Source organism: Salvelinus sp. IW2-2015, linkage group LG18 (genome assembly GCF_002910315.2).
Source record: "Salvelinus sp. IW2-2015 linkage group LG18, ASM291031v2, whole genome shotgun sequence".
Taxonomy (NCBI): Eukaryota; Metazoa; Chordata; class Actinopteri; order Salmoniformes; family Salmonidae; genus Salvelinus; species Salvelinus sp. IW2-2015.
In genome coordinates, this window is record NC_036858.1 from 11205721 (window position 1) to 11223851 (window position 18131).

Genomic DNA, 18131 nt, shown 5'->3' on the forward strand with positions numbered 1-18131 from the left:
CGCAGACCACGTGTAACCACGCCAGCCCAGGACCTCCACATCCGGCTTCTTCACCTGCGGGATCGTCTGAGACCAGCCACCCAGACAGCTGATGAAACTGAGGAGTATTTCTGTCTGTAATAAAGCCCTTTTGTGGTGAAAAACAAATTCTGATTTGCTGGGCCTGGCTCCCCAGTGGGTGGGCCTATGCCCTCCCAGGCCCACCCATGGCTGCACCCCTGCCCAGTCATTTGAAATTCATAGATTAGGGCCTAATGAATTTAATTCAACTGATTGATTTCCTTATATGAACTGTAAGTCAGTAAAAGTTTATATTGTTACATGTTGAGTTTATATTTTTGTTCAGTATGCATTAGCATCCATGTTTGATTTAGGTAGAGGGTAGCATCTAAAAACTGGATTTAGGCCTAATACAATTTTTCTTGTGCACTGCTTGGAACTGTCCACCGATTATAGATAGCCCCCTAGGGCTAGGGCCTTGGCTACCTTCTGACATGGGAAAGTCTGCTAAACAGGTAGGCCTAGCCAGTCATTTTAGCGTAATACGGCGACGAGATCTAACGTTTGGGCAAGGGATAGCGTCAGGATGGCAACTAAGGGATTTTGTTGGGACATTAAGTTGGCCTGGTACAAATCATTCCAACAGAATCCCGTAGTTGTGGTGGTCCTGAAGTTAGGCAACAGGCACATGGACTAAAAATTACATTAAACATGTCTTAGGCCTACACACTTAGAAAAGAGGGTTCCAAAGGGGTTCTTCAGTTGTCCCCATAGGAGAACCCTTTTTGGTTTCAGGTAGAACCCTTTTGGGGTCCATGTAGAACCCTCTGTAGAAAGTTTTCTAATTGGGCTCCACCTGCAACAAAAAAGGGTTCATCAAAGTGTTCTCCTATGAGGACAGCCGAATAAACCTTTAAGCTTCTATATACACCTTCCCCCCCCCCTAAGAGTGTATACACAAACCGGTCTGTAAGATGTCTAACCTTCTTCAGACTCTTCAGTCATCTCGCTTTCATGGCTAGACTACTCTGAATGTTGTGTTCTGTTGTCTTTTGTTCTTTCATTTCTTTAAAAAGTTTTTAAAAGCAGCGCGTGGGCCCACGCGGCCACATTCAATCAAGCGTGTTAGTTAACCACAGTGCACGTGAGTTACCGCCACTGCCGCGTGAGCCCCCACAGTCCCACTGTATTTTATTTACCCGAGAAACACCACTGCACCAAACTCATTCAAGAAAAATGAATGGAAAAGCAAACAACATTAACCGCTATTCTCGGGTGGCAGGTCTGTTGTAGTGCTCTGTGGACTAAGTAAATGCCTTGAATGCAGTTGTGACAAGGATTCTCAGAACCAGAGGCGATCCAAGAACTTCACCTCATCTCACAACAGCAACGAGTCATCTGTAGATGTGCTTATAAACAATGCCACATATCAGTGACTTATGAAGAGCATGTACAGAGCTTTTAATGACGAACAGACATTTTGCATCTTTACGACAAGCAAGTAGGTAGGGTACTCTATGACGTCCGAGAATGATGATTGTCTCACACACACCACACGCACGTATACTCTTGTTTATTTATCTTATCACACTTTTTTGATAAGTTTGAATAACTGCATCTGTTTGAACAATGGCATATGTGAAGATTGCATGGGAGAGAGACACTTTATTGTAGTGATGTAGTATTGTAGTGAGGTAGTATTTTGAAAAACAAGCAGAGTACAGCACATTTAGAAATAGAGAAGAAGAAAAAAAATATGTCGCAGATCACTGATAAGCTACTGGGATGTATTGTCTTGTCATTTTATTCTTTTTTTTTTTTTTACAAAAAGTTCTCCTTGGTGGGAGGAGTTAGGTGCAACAGCTGGCTCTCTTTACATACTTTTTCGCAGCGGAGACAGACACATCTCCCGAAGCAACAAAAAAAAGGCGCACGAATGAACAGCAGCAATAAATCTGATCTCGCCTCTCTTTAACACAGGACTTGTATATGATTTGCTTCAAAACACGTTAAGCAAACGACCAGAGAAGAAATCTACACATCTGGAAAATGTTCTGGGACATAACTTTTTCCGAATTTGGGAAAACTAGCTACAGATCTTGAACGATTTCCTAGAAAGGTGCAAAGGTATGATGGAAACTCCGTCTGCCCTTGCTCTCCTACTGTACGCTACCTTTATCCATACTTCTATGTTATTACGTTATAATGCAATAACCATAATACACGTGTTTCATTACAGATTCTTAATCAGTCCTGATGTTTGCTATGGAAGGCATGCCTGTTATGGACTGCCTGAAGGACTTCAATCACTGAAGTTGAAGAGGGAGAGAGAAGTGGATTTATCCCTTTTTTTCCTCTGGAGGCACAGGTACCTAGAGGACCACATAGACCAAAGTGATCAACATGTCTATTTGGGTGATCATACCCATCAGCCTACCTGTCTTCACCATCACTGGAATATGGGTTGTGTAAGTATAACCTAACTAAGAAGTAAAAGTGTTGTTTTTTTTTCTTTGGATCTCAACAAGACAAGTATTGTATTGTGTATTCTTGAAGAACCCCAGTCAGATTTCCCTACTGTTTTGTGAGTATATATAGAGGGTATGGTATGCTCTCCCAAGGTCTTCTAAAATGTGCATAACTGCAGATTGTACCAAATTGTCACTTTTGATACAGTTACAATTCTATAAGACTGAAACCTTAGTGATCTTCGGTCAAGTTGTCTGTAAAGACAAAGAAAAAACATGTAACTATACGTGAGACTGTTTGAAAGACCGTGTTGAAAAAGTATGAACTTCATTGAGTTCAAGTTAAATTAAGTTAAATTAAGCTTAAAAATAAGGTGATGGAAAGCCAACATTTCTCTCTATGGCCATGGATTACTTGCTGATTGATATGCATCAAACATCTACATTCAAGCAAATCCTGTTGGGCCTCCCCATCCCTCTATTCAGCTAGTGTCTTAATTGCACTCCTGCCACAAAAGTGTTAATTACCCTTTACATTGAAACAACTGGCAATAAAGGCAGCCTGTATGGATGAAATGAGCTAGAAGAGCTGTTATTATGGGTTGATGTGCCCTTTGGCATCTGTTTGTGGGTTGGATTGAGGTGGTCAGATGGTATCATGTTCCTTTGGCTGTAATTTTAGAGATGGTTATTGCGAAATATTCATTGTGGCTTTAGCAGGCCTCTTAAGAATCTATTCCCCTGTATATTACAAATGTAGTTTGTGAGAAAAGGCAATGGAAAAGCCAAGAAGATGGCCAAAAATGTGTGAGAGGAACAGTTGAGTTGGAGATTGAGTGGAATAGTAAGTAAGTAAAGGGGTAATAGGTTAAAGAAAGGGAGGTAAATAAATAAAAAGGTTGTGTACCGACCCACGTGTTAGCGCCAGCTGTGTGTGACTGGTGTTCAGACGGAGGGGATGCCTGGGCTTGCTGTGATCACTGCTACAGTGGAATGCACTGCCTGAGGGCCAGAGCAGTAGAGACCCATACCTCATTTAACCTTTATTTTACCAGGTTAGTCTCATTGAGACTAGAAATCTCTTTTACAAGAGAGACCTCCTGAACATAATATTAGTTCCAGGGTAGTCTCAGAACAGTCATGAGTCAAGCACACCAAGGGCGGACTTGCCATCTGGCATTTTGGGCAAATGCCAGATGGGCTGGTCCATTTTTATCCCAGTGGGCCAGTGTAACTTGGATTTTTTGTGTGCAAAAGGATCATTGTTTGGCTAATAATGGGGGCCTCAAGGGAAAAAAATTGCCTGTGTGGGGGACTCAACAAAAAAAAATGGGCCAGTGTGTTAGAAATGCCATGGCTGATTTCTGGTCCCAATCCGCTCCCGAAGCAAGCTCTGGTAGAGAGACTAACCTAGTTCTAATCTAGAGGCTCTTTCTTGAACGTTCTCTTTTAATTGTACTGTACAGTAGTAACCCCAAATCTCACTTTATCTATCGCATTATTGAGCGGAGCTGAAAGGCTTGATGTTATACAATAGTTTGGTATCACAAAGATAGTAGAACTCTGCCTGTAAGATACTTCACCAGACCCGCTCTTCAACTAAACTGGAACTGATCCACTGCAGGACTGAGCTTTTCCTCTGCAGCGGCATCCCAGCTATGGTTGGCCTGCTGAACATTTGACGATGAACATGTACTTATGTTTGTATTGCCATTTTTTTATTGAAATGTAAGTTGAACTCACAATTCAGCACGTTGCTGCCATTTCTATAATGTTCTGTTGAAAATAACAGTAAAAAAAACACATTCTCTCTCTCAGAAGAGATTTGTGCTGTGTAGCCTCAAACACAGGAGTTGTCACACCTTAGTTGTCTACTCAGAGAGCTTCTGAGATAGATAGGATATATTATGTTTGTCTGCTACCTTATCTTGCAAAGCCACCATGCTTGGGAAGATAATGTGTTTGGACATCTCCTCTCACCTGTCCGTCTTTCTTAAGATAAGAACTTGTTACCCTCGAAAAGTGCTGAGTGACTGGTTACACTTGATGGAATCCCCCCCAAAACATACAGACACAAACATCTACACCGCAGGCCATAGATACAATAGTTTTGAACAAATAAATATAAAATCTTTACAGAATGTCCTAGTTATTTTTCCCAGGGACCCAGTGGAGTATCAGGTTATACTTGTGAGGTGTGTGGCTTGGCCAGCGCTCTCTAGTGCTCCTTGAAATGAAAGAGTGTTTTTGTTGAGGTCATTAAACTCTGGGAATTTCACAGAAGCGCTAGATAACACAACTCTCTAGCTAACTGTTGACTTCAGGTCATTGCAAATGAGAGAGAGACTCTACAGTAAACCCCTGGATGAGGCCAAGGTCCACAGGCACACTAAATAGAATGGACATTGCAACCCAGCCAAGTCAAGAATGTCACTTTTCAGATCTAGGATCAGATAACCCAAGCCCAAATCCTAACTGTAAGCATTGGAGGACAAATAATATCTGACCCTGTACCAGCAGTTAGGTGCAACTTCTATCAACTCAGAATTGGGGACTGTGTGTTGCACACTCTTAGAAAAAAAAGGTTCCGGTTATTCGGCTGTCACCATTAGATAACCCTTTTTGGTTCCAGGTAGTAACGTTTTTTGGTTTCAGATTGAGTCCTTTTGGGTTCCATGGAGAACCCTCCGTGGAAAGGGTTCCTCATGGAACCCAAAAGGGTTCTTTCTACCTGGAACTTTTTAGTTTCTAGAGACTGTAGGACCTTTTTTTCTAAAAGTTCCAGCATAAAGGCTTCCTTGTATTCCAAAGAGTGCAGAGAGATCTCAGGTATGCAGGCTGCAATGAGTTTCCATGAGAGATGAGGCACACCCCTTTTTTCATACGCACTTTAGGTCGGTTACTGTTTATGACCACCCTCAACTCTCTCTCTCTCCCTCTCTCTCTCTCTATCTCTCTCTCTCTCTATGTCCAGTGTGACAAGACATAGTACATTCTACTGTACCTTATGGAACCCCTGTATCGTGTGCGCTTTACTTTTTCTTCACAACCATTTTCAAAAGCTTCCCTGTCTCTCCTGTCTGAGACTGCGATAGTAACCCTGCTTGGCAACCCCTGGCCAGGCTGTTTCCAGACCTGCTGTTTCATAGACACCTAACGCCTGCCTGCCTGCGGGTTTATGGGTCCACTACTGCCTTACGTAACCCAGAGACATACACTATAGTATGTTTAGCTTGGGCACAGCATGAGGCCTTTGTCAAAAAGGGTTGTGTATTTGCTGTAGGAGAGATGTCTTCAGAGAAGGTCTTCTAAAGATTTCATCTCAGTAACTAAGTTAAGCACAACAGAAGTATGCTATTCAATTTGATGTGATGTGTGATCATTAGGGTCCCAAGTTTTCCTAACCAATTATATAGGGAGCTATTACTGGTTAGGCCACATGGTCTCAGCCAATGAGTTGCATTCATTTTAGGTGTATAGAAGATGGTGCCCCCTCAGGTCTGACAGGATTTCTGTCAGGATTTCTGCTTTTCCCCAGAATGTCAAACCCCCCCTATATTTGTTTGCTCACCTAAGCGAAGGGGGATCGATAGGCATGACCTAAGCGTTGCCACATTATCATCCCCTGCAATCAATAGATATTGAATAGAGGTTCTCAAACGGTATGGTGAAACTTTTAAACGTCTCTTCATGTGGTCGTGTCAGCATGTTTTTTGGGGGTGATCCTCTATGTGATCTCATCAGAACCCAGTGCTCCGTCAGTGTCAGTGTATTACGCAACTCTGTTTTGCGTATATCTAGTGAGTGTGCACGAGAACACCGCGTGATCTGATCCTGATGTGTAGTGGTTGAAACCCAATGTTCTCTCTTCAGTAGCCTATTTTCAACCGTCAGATAAGAGACTGCTGCCCTGAGGGCTGAACTCTCTGGAGTCGTGGTCGTGTTGTGTTTGGAGCCGGTTAGCGGGTTGACAGATAACCTTCAGAGAAAGAGGAATGCCTAGTGCAGACCCAGTTTGCTACAGTCAAAGGATGTCCACATGACATGTACAATTAGACCACTGGCCATGGAGGTGGCTGTGCACTAACTCATGTGGACATCTTTTGACTGCAGCAAACAGGGTCTGGAAACTTGAAACTATGACCCTTATTAATATGGTAAGTGACAAAGGCATCGGAACCACCAGCTGATGAGTCGGCAGAACCGTTGTGGGGTTCATAGCGTTGGGATGTAGCTATTGCATGAAACAAAGATGAACACCTAGTTATGTATTAAGGGTGGTGCAATACACTCCTAGAATTTTTCCCAGCTAGTGGGAAGTCAGGCTGCGACTCTTTGCTATTTTACTCGTTCTGAGCACTCTAACTTGTATCTTGTCGTTCTATTGACTATGTAACACTTTGATAAAAACGTGTCTCTATTTTATTTTCAGATATGCCATGGCCCTCTACAACCAGCATGTCTGCCCCGTGGATAACTGGTACTGCACTTTATAATCAACTTTCTGATGTTAATGTTGACTCACCCATAATCAGTGTCATTATCTATAGCAGAACGGGGGAAGGGGGATACCTAGTCAGTTATACAACTGAATGCATTCAACTGAAATGTATGAACTCACCACATGTCATAATCCATAACAAAGAGAACTGATACTCTTTCAGTTGATGTCATTTTCTGGGGATCAGAGATAGAGAAGGATCCCAGTGGGCACACCACGTCATTTCAACATGGATAATTGGGTAATATTTGGTTGAGACGTTGATCAATGAGATTAAAACCTATTCACCCACTCAAAGGAAAAAGTCTGTGGAATTTCCATCCAATGTGTTATCACCATCCAATGTGTTATCGCTTTCAACCATCTAAAAGCACAACCAAATTTCAATAAATAAATAAAAATGTGATTTTTGGTTGTCACCCAAATGTCTATTCAACCATTTAAAAGCACAGCAAAGTTCAAATGGGAATACATGGTCAGATATTTTGTTTATTTGGTTGAATTGGAGACGTGAATCCAACATATCATTTGTGAACATGTTAATAGGCTATTTATTGTATTTCAAAAGTTGTAATTGAATTGTGTTTGGTTGTCAACTCAACCAAATATCAACATTTGAAGGAGATGTATCTTCTGATTGGATAGTTTCATCTGCCACTGACTTAGTCTGGCTTTAATTCCAGTTTGTCTACAAATGTATAATTGATATGCTGGATTCACATCTCCATTTCAACCAAACATCTAAGTTAAAGAATAGGACTATATCAAGCTTTTAAATGCACTTTCAATCAAGTTTGATTTGATTTAGTCCTATTCTTTAACTTTTATTATTTTTGGTTGAGATGGAGATGTGAATCTAACATATACAGTAAATTATTAATTTGTAGACAAACTGGAATTAAAACCAGACTAAGTCAGTGGCAGATGGAATTATCCAAGCAGAAGATCCTGCTTCAAATGTTGATATTTGGTTGCGTTGAGAACCAAAAATAATTCAATATCACTAAATATCATTACATTTAAAATCAACTAGAGCTTTAAACTCTAGGCCTATGTATTGTCTATTTCCTGGGTTGAATTGAAACAATAGTTGTTGATGACTTTGTAAATGCTATATAGGAGTAAATAGCATAATTTATGATATGAGTGATAAAGTATGGTCACATTTCATTTGTTCTGTTAAACCTACCCTTTGAAATCAACAGTGAATTTATTTACTTTTTAAATGGAGACCTCTCAACAATCATTCTCACGATAGCACAATGTTAATAGTATGTGACAAATATCATACAGTAGCTAAGCAGGGCTGGGCTTGGTTTAAACCTGGGATGGGAGACCATAAGGAGGTGCCTATTTGTATTTTTTCTGATAGTGGAAATGACGTTGAAGATCAGACGTTGTTTTAGGTTTGTCTATGTTGAAATTTGGTTACCATTATGACATAATCCTGTGGTTGAAATGTCACCCTCAAAACACTCACATAACAACAGTTGATGACTTTTTTCAAATGCAATGTATTTTCGACATAGATTCCACGTCGCAATACGTTGACAATTTACGTTGAAACAACGTTGATTCAATCAGTTTGTGCCTAGTGGGATAACGGTTGCCCAAACCTTAACTGTTGTGTAGTCACTGATTTGGTTTGTTATTGACAATGTATTTATTTGTAAAGGTGATAACCCCAGAAAAGGTATTGTTGTTATCCTCGTAGGCTTGTTGGGTATGATGTTACGGCATAGTTTGTATCTACGTGGATAAACATCACACGAGGTACATGGTGTGTTTAGCAGGTCCTAAACACACAATGAATCAAATCAACATCAAATTGTATTTGTCACATGCGCCGAATACAACGGGTGTAGACTTCACCATGAAATGCTAGATTACGACCCCTTCCCGACGACACAGAGTTAAAAATGAATAATTAAATAAAACTAAAAATAGTAACATTAGAGGAATAAAATACACAAGAATGGCGTTATATACCGGAAGTACCAGTACAAGATCAATGTGCAGGGGGACGAGATATTTGTGGTAGATACAGTTGAAGTCGGAAGTTTACATACACCTGTACTTTTTATGTCTCTATTTTGGTTGGTCAGGGCGTGAGTTTGGGTGGGCATTCTATGTCTGGTGTTCTATGTTGTCCTTGTTTTGTATTTATATGTGTTTGGCCTGGTATGGTTCCCAATCAGAGGCAGCTGTCTATCGTTGTCTCTGATTGAGAACCATACTTAGGTAGCCTGTTCCCACCTGTGTTTGTGGGTAGTTGTTTTCTGTTTTGTGTGTCGTCACCTTACAGAACTGTTCGTTTGTCGTTTTTGTTGTTTTGTTCAGTGTTCAGTTGATTGATTAAAATATGACCACTTACCACGCTGCACCTTGGTCCTCTTCACCTTCTCTCGACGACGTTCGTTACAACACCTTAGACAAATACATTTAAACTCCGTTTTTCACAATTCCTGACATTTAATCCCAGTAAAAATTCCCTGTCTTAGGTCAGTTAGGATCACCACTTTATTTTAAGAATGTGAAATGTCAGAATAATAGTTGAGAGAATGATTTATTTCAGCTTTGATTTCTTTCATCACATTCCCAGTGGGTCAGAAGTTTACATACACTCAATTAGTATTTGGTAGCATTGCCTTTAAATTGTTTAACTTGAGTCAAACGTTTCAGGTAGCCTTCCACAAGCTTCCCACAGTAAGTTGGGTGAATTTTGGCCCATTCCTCCTGACAGAGCTGGTGTAACTGAGMCAGYTTTGTAGGCCTCCTTGCTCGCACACACTTTTTCAGTTCTGCCCACAAATTTTCTATAGGATTGAGGTCAGGGCTTTGTGATGGCCACTCCAATACCTTGACTTTGTTGTCCTTWAGCCATTTTGCCACAACTTTGGAAGTATGCTTAGGGTCATTGTCCATTTGGAAGACCCATTTGCGACCAAGCTTTAACTTCCTGACTGATGTCTTGAGATGTTGCTTCAATATATCCACATCATTTTCTTCCCTCATGATGTCATCTATTTTGTGAAGTGCACCAGTCCCTCCTGCAGCAAAGCACCCCCACAACAATGTGCTGCCACCCCTGTGCTTCACGGTTGGGATGGTGTTCTTCGGCTTGCAAGCCTCCCCCTTTTTCCTCCGCCGTGTTTTATGTTTGCATATGTAGTGAATGTGTGTGGGTTTGTGTGGGAGTGTCAGTGTAGTGTGTGTGAGTGAGTGTGTATATAGTGTGTATATAATCTTGTGAGTGTGCATAGAGTCAGTGCAAGATAAGGTCAGTGCAGATAGTCTGGTTAACCATTTAATTAACTATTTAGCAGTCTTATGGCTTGGGGGTAGAAGCTGTCTCGGAGAGAGAGCCGTCTTGGTCTGAGAGCCGATGCGCCGGTATTGTTTTCTAGACAGTAGCAGAGTGAACAGTTTATGACTGGGGTGGCAGGAGTCTTTTCGGGCTTTCCTCTGACACCGCTTGATCTAGAGTTCCTGGATTGCAGGGAGTGATTTACTGGGCTGTCCTTACCACCCTCTGTAGCGCTTTGTGGACGGTGCAATACCAAACGGGGATGCAGTACTGTAAGTCAAGATGCTCTTGATGGTGCAGCTGTAGAACCTTTGAGGATCTGAGGGCCCATGACAAATCTTTTCAGCCTCTTAGGGAGGAAGAAGCGCTGTCGTGTCCTCTTCACGACTGTGCATGTGTGTGGACAAGATATAATTGCACTGGAGGGGATGGCTGCCATTTTATGGGCTCCTGACCAAGTGTGCTATTTTGTGTGTTTTTTAGTGCTGTTTTTTACTTTTTTTGTAGATAATGTTTCCGCCATCTTTTCCTATGAGCGAAAAGAGCGTCTGGACATCAGAACAGCGACAACTCACCTCGAACTGGACGAGGATTTTTTCTTTAATGAGTTGGACATGAAGGATATACTGCTCTTCCCGGACCAGGCCCAAATCCCAATAATTCATATGAAGAGGAGACACCATTACAGAGGTCGAAGAGCTGGATGCCTGGCGCGACTGCATAGGCGAGTGGTTAATCTGCCTTTACCCTCTGTTCTACAGGCGAACGTGCAATCACTGGAGAATAAACTGGATGAGCTCCGTTCAAGACTATCCTATCTAAGGGACATTCAAAACTGTAATATCCTATGTTTCACCAAGTCATGGCTGAACAAGGACATGAATAATATACAGTTAGCTGGGTTTTCCGTGCCTTCGGCAAGACAGAACAGCAGCCTCTGGTAAGATCGTAGGCGGTGGTGTGCGATCTTTGTCAACAACAACGGGCACATAATCTTTAATATTAAGGTTTTGCTTGCCTGAGTTAGTGTACCTCCTGATAAGCTGTAGACCATACTATTTACCAAGAGAGTTTTCATCTATATTCTTCGTAGAGGTCTATTTATCACCACAACCAGATGCTGGCACTAAGACCGCACTCAACGAGCTGTATAAGACCATAAGCAAACAAGAAGATGCTCATCTAGAAATGGCGCTCTTAGTAGCCGGAGACTTTAATGCAGGAAAACTGAAATCCGTTTTACCTCATTTCAACAACAAAAAAATCTAGATCACCTTTACTCCCCACAGAGACACGTTCAAAGCTCTCTCTCGCCCTCCATTTTGCAAATCTGACAATAACTCTATCCTCTTGATTCCTGCTTACAAGCGAAAACTCAAACAGGAAGTACCAGTGACYRYCTCAATACGGAAGTGGTCCGATGAAGCAGATGCTAAGCTACAGGACTGTTTCGCTAGCACAGACTGGAATATGTTCCGGGATTCCTCCAATGGCATTGAGGAGTATACCCCATCAGTCACCGGCTTCATAAATAAGTGCATCGACGACAACGTCCCCACAGTGAACGTAAGTACATATCCCAACCAGAAGCCATGGATTACAGGGAGCATCCGCACTGAGCTAAAGGCTAGAGCTTCCGCTTTCAAGGAGTGGGGCACTAATCGCGACTCTAATAAAAAAATCCCGCTACGCCCTCCGATGAACTACCAAACAAGCAAAGCGTCAATACAGGACTAAGATCAAATCCTACTACACCGGCTCTGACGCTCGTCGAATGTGGCAGGGCTTGCAAACTATRGAGCTGCCTAGTGARGCAAGCCTACCATATGAGCTAAATGTCTTCTATGAACACTACAGCTCCGTCGATGCAGATGGGGGTGTGCTCTACCCTCTTTCTCCTGTAGTCTATGATCAGCTCCTTAGTCTTACTGACATTGAGGGTGAGGTTGTTGTCCTGGCACCACACTACTAAGTCTATGACCTCCTCCCTGTAGGCTGTCTCATCGCCGTCGGTGATCAAGCCTACCCCCGTTGTGTCATCAGAAAACTTGATGGTGTTCAAGTCGTGCATGGCCAAGTAGTCGTGGAGAACAAGGAGTACAGGAGGGAACTAGGCACACACCCCCGCGGGGCCCCCTTGTTGTGGGTCAGCGTGGCGGAGGTGTTGTTGCCTACCCTCATCACCTGGGCTCGGCCGTCAGGAAGTCCAGGATTCACTTGCAGTGGGAGATGTTCTGTCCTAGGGTCCCCAGCTTGGTGATGAGCTTGGAGTGGACTATAGTATTGAACGCTGAGCTGTAGTCTATGAACAGCATTCTCACATAGTTATTTCTCCTCTTGTCCAGGTGGGAGAGGGCAGTGTGAAGTGTACTTGAGTTTTCATCAGCTGTGGATCTGTTGACGCGGAATGCAAATTGGAGTGGGTTCAAGGTGTCTGGGATGATGGTGTTTATATGTGTCATGACCAGCCTTTCAAAGCACTTCATAATTACAGATGTGAGTGCTACAGGGCAATAGTAATTTAGGCAGGTTAGCTTGGAGTTCTTGGGAACAGGGACAATGGTAGTGAACTTGAAACATGTTGGGATTACAGACTGGGCAAGGATATACATTTTAGTCTAGACACATGCCAGTTGATCTGTGCCTGCTTTGAGAATGCGCCCTGGTATTCCATCTTACCCGGCGGCCTTGCGAGTGTGAACCTGTTTAAACGTTTTACTCACATCGGCCATGGAGAGCGAGAACACACAGTCATCTGGACCAACAGGGGCTTTCACGCAAGACTCAGTGTTGTATTCCTCGAAGCGAGCTTAAAAGGCATTTGGCTCATTGAGGAGTTCTTCATCACTGGGAATCTCATGTCTGGGTTTCCCTGTGTAATCTGATGACGTCTGCAAGCCCCGCCCCATACGTGAGCGTTGAAGCAGGTTTAATAGGATTCCACCTTCCTCCTATATTGTCCTTTTGCTTGTTTGATGTCTCGTTGGAGGTCATAGCGGGCTTTCTTGCATGCATCCATATCCGTGTCTCGTTCCTTGGAAGCGGAGCGTGGATATTGCCAAGCATGGATATTGCCTGTGTCGTGTCTTTGACTATGCRAGATTGATTGCTATGACATGCTATTCTATAAAATAATTTCTCCGGTATCAATATTACCTGATTGAACTAATCATGTAAATATTAATTAACTAGAGAGGGACACCACGAAAGAATATTTATAGAGCTGTTATCTTTCGAATAAACTCTTAAAGATTTTGTAATATTTTACTAAATAACAGTCACATTAATCGTCATTTTATTCAGTCTCATCTGAAGGTTGTAAGTCCTTGATTGTCTGCAAGAATCCTGGCTAACAAGTTGAATCAGCAATACAAAATTGGGTTTAATTATTTATTTACTAAATACCTAACTAATCACACAGAATCACACATATACAATTAAATCATAACTTGATCACAAATTACGTCATACAGAAAACGTCCCTAGCGTGCGGAATAGATATGACAGCTTGTTACACAAAGGGAAGGGCGGGATTTTAGTGAAAGAGCGGGAGATTCGGAACAGGGCAAAAGCTGTGCTCTCGTAAATATAGTTTCTTATGCATTCTAAATACCGCCCATTTGACAAGGAAAATGCAATACATATTTACTCTGAGCTGCGCTTCAGTAGGTTGGTGGTAGATGGAAGGCCGTATCGACGACCCGAGTCCTCTGTCCTTTGGAGGATGTCTCTGGTCTCTGGTAGTCACGGGATACTTCGTAGTACCSTTGTGTGTGGAAGACGGGATACTCGGACGGTCCTTCCTAACCTGCGTTTGTAGCAGCTGTTGCCAACTCAACGGCTAGAGAGATATCACTTCTTTAGTGAACACGAGTTCAAAGTTTATACCATTCGCCAATCAAAGTCCATGCTGATGTTGGCTTCATCTAAATGATTATCTGAACCATTCTGACACTGGATCGTCATCCTAGCATACCCGGAACAGGAAGTTACATTTTTGTCACTGCCTTTATATAGTGGATAGAGGGGTGTGTCTGAAAAGTTTCTAACCCACACCTCTTCACAGGGGCGGGCCACTGTGAGCAGAGGAAAACTTATGAAAGCACAGATCTCTTATTGGAAGCTAAAATTACATTCATCTCTTCACAAATACTCATATTCAAACATTTGAATTAAACAACAATTCCATGTGAATCCGATACCTCTGACGTTTAGACTTTTCACAGTAGCGTTTATGTCATTCTCATCATTGATGAGAATGTGTCAGAGGGCAACCGAACTGACATAATATACCTTAAGTACCACCGCATATGTACAGTTGGTTGGATTACCAGAATATAGTTCATTTCCCCCAACTTCTGATGTTACCCAGAATCTCTATGTTAACCCATGGGTTTCCTTATGTCACATCAGTTATAGTGGGGAGAGAGAAAAAGGGGGAAAGAGGTATTTATGACTGTCGTAAACCTACCCCCAACCCAACGTCATGACACCTGTAATCCATGGTTTTTGGTTTGTATATGTTCGATGAAGCCTGTGACTGATGTGGTAAACTCCTCAATGTTATTGGATGAATCCCGGAACACATTCCAGTCTGTACTAGCAAAACAGTCTTGTAGCCTTGCGTCTGCTTCATCGGAAGCAGGAGTATAGAGTCGTGGTCAGATTAGCCGAAGYGAGAACGAGGAAGGGCCTGTGTTTCTGTGTGTAGAATTAAGTCAACTAGAGTTTTAGCGCCCCTAGTGACGCAGGAGATGTGATGATAAAGTGAGGTAGAATGTTTTTAAGTCTCCCCATGGGGACACAGGGGACAATTATGTTATTTAGGCCTCACATGGATTTTACCTAGAAAGTGCCACACACAGTTGTAGACTTCCACTCCAGAAAATCAGAAGCAATTTCAGTAATTCTATAATCTTTATCAAAACCCCAACATTCCTGCTGATGTCCGTGCTTTAAATGTCAAACCAGCAAACTGATTTTGAACGGTTATGAACCAGCTCTTCACACTGTGAGCTAGAGTGATAATATGAGCTGCAAAAGGGAGAGAGAAACCGTACCTTCTCAACAAGTCTGCTTATTCAACATTAATTCGGGAGAAATTTTATAATTTATGGCTGGCTCGTTTCACAAGAGGGAATAGTCCATATTTTCTCAGCCTACATCAACAAGGCCCCCCTCTAGACTTCCTGAGCCTTACTGCCTTATTCAAACATAGGGAGGCATGAGAGAAACGGGGTGAGGGAGAAATGGAGAGAGGAGGGAGATGGAGACAAATTTGGAGAACGTAGAGAGCAATAATATGGGAGAGGGGAGAAACGAGAGCACGTGGAGAGAGAGAGAGGAGTAATGGGTTAATTATGGGAAAGCAGGGATGGGAAGCAACCTTTTGGGGAAAGGCAACAGCATGCAAATTATTTTAGGAGTGGGAGAATTACTTCTGTGGTATGTGTGAAGTAAACAGGGATTAAACATGCCTGGGTGCTACATTCATTCCAAGCTTTTCCCACAAGCAGCAGACCTGGCCAAGCAAAAACAAACAACTATTTCAAACCCGTACCTGCACTATACCTGCACATTTGATTGTAAGGAGCATTCTACTGACACTCCTTCAACAGGGAATTCAAATCAAAGTTCATTGGTCGGTACACAGTTTAGTGGATGTTATAGCGGGTGCGGTGAAATGCTTAAGTTGCTAGTTCTTAACAATCCAGGAAAATGCCAAACAAGTACACAAATAATCACTTTAAAATGTGTTTGATGTATAAATATTCTAGAAATCATACAAGATAAAGTGTACTCTCTGATCAGTAGACAGACACATGCAATACAACAGTACCTGCCTCAGTACCTGCGTCAATGTTCTTCAAAGCACCCATCAACAAATACAGTCAACCATCAAGTGGGAACTTTAACCTATAGGCTTAACTATTTTGAGTTAAATTTGTACCATAATTTGGGCATAATGATAGCCCTGATGTGTGGATCGGTTGTGTGGTTCGATGCTGAGACATTAACATAGTTGTCACGCCTGCTCCCGCTCCCGCTGCCCATTATTACGCACACCTGTCATCATCGTTACGTGCACCAATGCGTCTTTGGACTCACCTGGACTCCATTACTTTGTTGATTTCCCTTCCTATATCTGTCTGTTCCTCGGTTTGATCCCCGTGTCAGCATTATTGTCGTTATGTTTCCCCTGTCCAGACGCTGTCCTTGTTTGTTTCTTGTCGGTTATTTATTAAATGTTCACTCCCTGTACTTGCTTCTCGTCTTCCAGCGTCTGTCCTCACAGAATGCTGACACCAATATTTGAAGCATCAGGGAGTTTTTTGTTTTTGTTGGTGACGTCGGGTCCGGGTGCCTCTGCCGAAGGAACTGGAGGTGCCTCAGCTGGCTCGTCGGGCTTCCACGCCTTAGCTGGCTCGAGAGGTTTCCTTGCCTCGATTGGCTCGGCAGGCTACCATCCCACGTCATGCCTCAGCCGGCTTGTCAGGCTCCCATGTCTCAGCCGGCTCGTCAGGCTCCCACGCCTCAGCCAGCCCGTCAGGCTCGCTCAGGTGGGACGCCGGGGGGCGCCCCTGGGGGGGGGGGGGTCCTGTCACGGGTGCTCACGCAAGACTGCCCATCATTACGCGCACCAGCGCATCTTTGGACTCACCTGGACTCCATTACTTTATTGATTGCCCTTACTATATCTGTCTGTTCCTCGGTTTGATCCCTGTGTCAGCATTATTGTCATTATGTTTCCCCTGTCCAGACGCTGTCCTTATTTGTTTCTTGTCAGTTATTTATTAAATGTTTACTCCCTGTACTTGCTTCTTGTCTCCCAGTGTCTGTCCTCACAATAGTGTTATGTGAGATGTGTTTGCTTTAGTAGTGGTGGATGTTCGGTGGGGACGCATTCTGATCAAGACTTTGCGTGTGTCGAAGCATAACTAATAGGTGACTTTATGAACTCATCTCACCTCACAAAGGTCACACAGTTCATTCAGGATATCCACCTGTCTTAGGTGGATTATGCAATAATTCCATCTGCAAATATGCCTTAATAAGGAATACAATTCCCTCAGAAAAGTTATCCACTGGGCACAGACGTCAGTTCAACGTCTAGTTTTGATTTACATTTGGTTGAGTTGTCAACTAACATGAATTCAATGTGGGAAAAAAATACCTTGTCATTGGATTCAGGTAAAAAGTTGGGTGAAAAAAATACGAAATTCCCTTAAGTTGATTACTTTTTGCAAATCCAATCGGTTTTCCATGTTGATGCAACTTTATCAAATGTTATTATTTTGTTGAAATGACATGGAAACAACGTTGATTCACCTAGTTTTTGCCCAGTGGGTAAAGTATGTTCCATTTGACAGCAAAAGTGTAAAGTAAAGGTCAATGTTATTTGTTTTCATCCAGGCTGTATAATCAGTCGTGTGAGGAGAAGCTGTCTCTACAGAGGGGTCCTGAGCTGTGCTGTACCCTGGACAATGTCCCACTCATCAGGTCAGTACCATATTACATTGTCTGTACCATGCTGTACTTTACTGTTTCATTCATATTTACCTCCGCACACTAACAGAAGCCTACACTGCATATGTACACAGTACCAGTAAACAACTATGCAACAACTATGCAACAACAACTAACAACTATATATATACAATTTGCCCTGTGAGTTGAGCTGCATGTTGTTTGGTTGAGGTTGAGGTCATCCATTGTGTTAAACGAATTATCAATGCATCTGCCTTTTACCATTACAGAAAGCAAGCGCACGGTGTACATGAAGTGAATGTACATAACAGGCAGCAAGGAGAGCAAGGTCTTCATGGCCCGTGGTTGCTGTCATTAAAGATCTCCT

General features: G+C 42.6%; 1 pseudogene; it reads left to right on the plus strand.

Annotated features, from left to right (window-relative positions):
- Positions 1 to 1864: 1864 nt before the first annotated feature.
- The window catches only part of LOC111978650 (transmembrane protein 150A-like), a 38024-nt pseudogene continuing 21757 nt past the window's right edge, over positions 1865 to 18131 (plus strand).